General features: G+C 41.8%; 1 long non-coding RNA gene across 1 annotated transcript in view; it reads left to right on the forward strand.

Moving 5' to 3' along the window:
* The first annotated feature begins 4,742 nt into the window (after nucleotides 1-4,742).
* Nucleotides 4,743-4,853, forward strand: part of LOC102673050 — a 46,652-nt gene continuing 46,541 nt past the window's right edge. Inside the window, exon 1 of the long non-coding RNA XR_004151904.1 lies at nucleotides 4,743-4,810. This is a non-coding gene — a long non-coding RNA (uncharacterized LOC102673050). The remainder of the gene's footprint in view (nucleotides 4,811-4,853) is intronic.

The raw sequence follows: 4,853 nt of genomic DNA on the forward strand, positions 1-4,853 counted from the left end.
TCGTGCGGAGAAAGCTGTATCGTTGCACGAGGACGCGTTCCCTCTAATCTCTTTGTTCGCGCAAGGTTCGCGCAAGATCCTTTGTGAGATTTCGTTTAGTTCGTTGGTTAATCGAGAGACGATGACTCGATCGTTTCTTTTTTTTTTTTTTTTTTTTCTATCCTTACGAGAGAAAATAATCTATGTAGTACGTATCAAAGATACAGATACGTATTCTCTCTATCTCGAAACAAATCCGGATAAAAGCATCGTTCGATTCGAGACGAAGTGGAACACACTCGAGGGGGAGTCGGAGCGGCGAAGAAAATTAGCTGTCGATTCGTTGCTCCCGTTCTTACCGCGCCCAATGTTTCTCTTTCGCGAGGCCGCTATTACTACGTGACGCGCCGCACGTCCCTCCCCTCTCCTCTTCTTCCTCTCTCGCTCTCGCTTTCCTCCTTTTGCGTGGTGCATCAGCTGCACCACGCCGAAGCTTTACAGCGTAGCGGTACTGCTAACAGCTACTGACGATTTATTCAAGAGTGAAAATTAGGGTCGGCCTCCCGTCCCTGGCCGAAAGGCCATTACCACCGACGATTCCGGCCACCGGTCGTCATTAGCCCACCCCCCTCCTCTGCACGCTTCTATCCACAACCTTCGAACGAATTATTAGGTTTACAATAGTTAAAGAAGGGTTCGAGCGATAACGACACCGTTTCTTCGTGAATCTTCGAATTTCGATCGAACGAAGAATCTTGGAATTAGGATGGATTTTTCCAGCCCACGATTCTCGAGAAATATTCTTCGAACGAATTAAAAAAAAAAGTAGCAAGGGAACGTTTGATCCCATCCGCAATCGTCGATCGAGGCAAAAATCTGGAAGCAAAACAATCCCCGAGTTGGTCTTGAAGGAGCGCCGGTTACGACACACGGTCGTAACGAGATCGAATTAAAAACGGAGCGAGCTCAGCTCCTCGAGAGATTAGATCTCGACGAGGAAACCTCCTAACCGAGCGGTCGCCTATCATTTAATTTACCATCCAATCCCCTCTTGCGAAGTCGCGGCGTTTAACAACCGGTGCATCGACCACAGCGTGGAGAGGAGGATGGTCGTAACCACGGGTGGGACGAGGAAAACGAAAGGGAACCAGACGCGGGTAGAAACGGTAGCAACGACCACGACAAAGACGGTCCGCTGCAACATTTACCGTCGACTTCTATCCTTCCAGGGGTGGATGACTCGAGAGGTCGCCTCCTCCTCGATGCTCGACTACTGTTCGCCACATGGCCTCTCTTCTCTTCCCTCTCTCTCTCTGTCTCTCTCTCTCGTATGCTCCTACGGTTCTTTTTCCCTTCTTCTGCCTCTTCTTATTCTTCCTCCTCCTCTTCTTCTTCTTCTTCTTCTTCTTTCTCCGCTCGTTCTCGTGTTTTCCATCGTCCCGGCTCGCTGCCGCGAGAGCCGCAATTATTGCCAGTATTCCCGGGCTGACGTGACGTGACACGCTCGGCCCATGTGCGCGGGGTCAGGCGCACGAGGTTAGCTGAAATTACCAGCGACCAGGCGCCTCCAAAGGAGGAACGACGTTGCGTGTACGCGTGCCGCTCTTTCCCGCTACTGCCAAGGACGAGCAGTGCTTGCTTGCTTGCTTGCTCTCTCGATTTATTATTTTTTTTTTTAAGTGAATTTGTTTATTCGATTTATTTTATTCGAGATTTTCGAATCTCTGAATTTTTCGAGTAAGGAATATTAAGATCGTGATCGACGAGATATTTGAGTTTACTTAAAATAATGGTATACATTTGATGATTTAGATAATTACTTTTATTATTTTTTATGGTTTTTCTGTTACAATTCTTTTTTTAATTTCACTTGGTACTATCCGAGTATGTTATCTATCGCTTGATATTTTATCAAGCATATTCCAAAGCGATAATAAACGCTGAAAGCTCTGTTGAAACGGAAGAAAAGGGAAGAGTGATTCTCGAGGCGACAAAAGTAACGCGAGGCAGGTAAAAAAAGGAGGCGAGGAAAAGTTAGGAAGCCCGCGGTTTATTTGCCAGCGGCGAGGACGGGGAGGAAAAGCAAAGGAGATGGTAGCAGAAGAGGAAGAGGAGGAAGAAGGGGACGTCGAGAGGGGTAGAGGACCGTGACTCGCCCGTGACATCGCGATTACGCTCGCACACCTGTGCCCGACCCCGCTTTGACTCCGAGCCCGCCACTTACTTTAGCAATCGTCACGTGCTCCGAGCAGCCAGCCACGCGTCTCCACTCTAAATGCATCGCCAATTAACTTTCCCTTGATATCTCTTCCAACTTAAACTATGCATGCAATTAAATCGAAGATGAATCGACTTGGCTCTAACATTGAACGAATTAATAAGTATCGATATCGGCACGCAGAAATTATAAATCGATTTCGTCTTCTCAAAAATCTCCTCAATTTCGATCTCTTGTCACCGAATGATAATCAATGCCTTAAATATAACATAATATATTACAAGCGTTTTCGAAATCCATCGTATCGTAAATTGAAACGTTCGTTTGAAATCAATGAGAGAGTTTTTAAAATCTCGAATAAAATATCCGAAAGGAACAACTGCATTATCCCGGCCGCAGAGCGAAACCTCTAAGCACACTATGTATCCCGGCATTCTATTAAATTACACACGGTCTCGACTTCATCGTGGAGGCCACGTGGCAGCCGATGTACACGCTAACAGCATCGCGGCGCAACGATTCAATCGGTTTCCCATACACAGCCGCGACACAGAGCAACGTTGCAGCAACACGCGTCGTCGCCGTCCACCCTGGTTCTCGCGAGCCGCGGTATAAATTATCCTGCCCACCGACCCCCTCCCCCTCCATCCTATTGATTAATTCCAGCCGTTAGCAGAGATTAAATCTCGCCATTCGCGGCTCCTTCGCCGATGCATTGTGCAGCGTACGCTGTTGGTTGACGCTTATGATCGGCGAGTATCTTTGTCCTCTCGATATCGGGAAACTTTTCAAGTTTCGAGTCGAATCCGCGCGGATAGAGATTTAGTTTAAAGTAGATTTTTATGTAATACGTAAAATGTGTTGCGAATAAGATTGAAGAAATGAGGTTTAAATTAAAAAGATTTTTCTTTAAATGTTATAATTGTGTATTGTTCGAATATTTTGTGTTTTTTTATGTAGATTAAAATTTTGGATAATATGACACAATGAAATGTTAAAAATTGTGGTTTATTTAAATATAAACAAAATCTTTAGGATCGAGAAGGGTTAAGGGAACTTTCGTTTAATCTACTTGTTTTGAAGAATGGTGTTTGCGTCGCTTGATTTTGCGCGCTCTTTTTGCAGCTTGCCCCAGTTTGTCTGACTAAACTCGTTAATATTCTTGGACAAAGTGTCATTTACTTACTTGTGACGAAATTAAGAGAATTACCACTTTAGGTGGCTGCAAGACTTAATCGAATTAAGGGTTAATTGGCGTTAAAACTCGTCTCAATTTCCCCAAAGATCTCTAATCGAAACGAAACAAATGGATAAAAAAAAAAAAGAAATAACAAAATTATACCGTCAAGATTGCGTTTATATAAATTTTAAAAAGACAATTAATAAACAAATTCAGATGCAAATGATTCCATCGTACCGGACGAAGCGTCTCCTCGTCCTCCTCGTCATCGTCGTCGTCGAGAAGAAAAAACGACGAACGAGGGGTTGGAAGCAAAGAGGGAGAAGGGAGCAGAAGCTGGCGCATGCCACAAGTGTGCCCAGCATCGTATCCTATTGGGTTACAACTCGACAATGTGCTCCTCTTGGTCGGCCGGTTTAGTGTTACAACTTCTACAAGCGAGAAGTTGCGCTATGGAAGCCCTAGGCCCACTGCGAAATGGGTGCACATTCCTGGTACCCTCGAGGGCTTGGGACGCGATCGAACGAGACACCTCGAGACGAATTAATCTCGCTACAACTCGTTCCACCTCGTTGCAGCGCTAATTAAGGGCAGCCTTAAAATCCGAGCTCGGGGAAGCGAAAGAACCGAGAGGAGCTTCCCCTTGTGGAAAAAGCTCCTTTTTTTTTCTTTCTGAAAAGAAGAAGAAAGAGCGATGGTTGTACGTGGTTGAAAAGCGTTTGAGCTGTTGTGATTTGGCTAAGGATGGTTTAATATTTAAGATAGTAATTTGAAAAGAGGTAATTTTGGTGAGGTGGTTTTTTTACGTTGATTTTGGGGGTAAAATCATGATTTGTCGATGAAATTTTAGTTAGATTTGATTTGGGAAGTCTTGCGTGTTTTTTTGGTGATTTTTTATGGTTCGTTTCAAAAGTAAAAGAGAAAAATCTTAGAGGAATTTATTGTATAATTTTAAAAAATTTCTATTGGAAATAATTAAGGAAAAAGTAATATAAAAAATATAATAAATAATAAATTTGGCTTTAACAAAATTAAAATTGTTAATAAAAAAGGAATTTGTTGTAAAAAAATTGATTTTTATTAGTAATTACAATATAAAAATTTAATAATAATTAATAATAAAATTTTATAATTTTTATAATATTTAATATAATATAAAAAATTTAATATAATATAATATAAAATTATATATATAATATTTTATAATAATTAAAATTAAGAATTATTGAATGAATTGCGTGTATTTAAACGGAAACATTCGTTCGAACGAAAACATTGTTTCTATTCTGTTTATAATCAGTTTAGTCAAGCTATTCTCAGAAATGTTATTCGTTTAGGAAAATATTCGCTCGAGGCACAAGAAGGTGACGCAGTTTCGTTTCGACTGTCGTACGAATAACATCGCGTTATAATTGCTCCGTAATTATTTCAAAGTACGTATTTTATTAGTAATATTTTAAATTTTCATTCTGTGTG

Source organism: Apis dorsata, unplaced genomic scaffold (assembly GCF_000469605.1).
Source record: "Apis dorsata unplaced genomic scaffold, Apis dorsata 1.3 scaffold_61, whole genome shotgun sequence".
Lineage (NCBI taxonomy): Eukaryota > Metazoa > Arthropoda > Insecta > Hymenoptera > Apidae > Apis > Apis dorsata.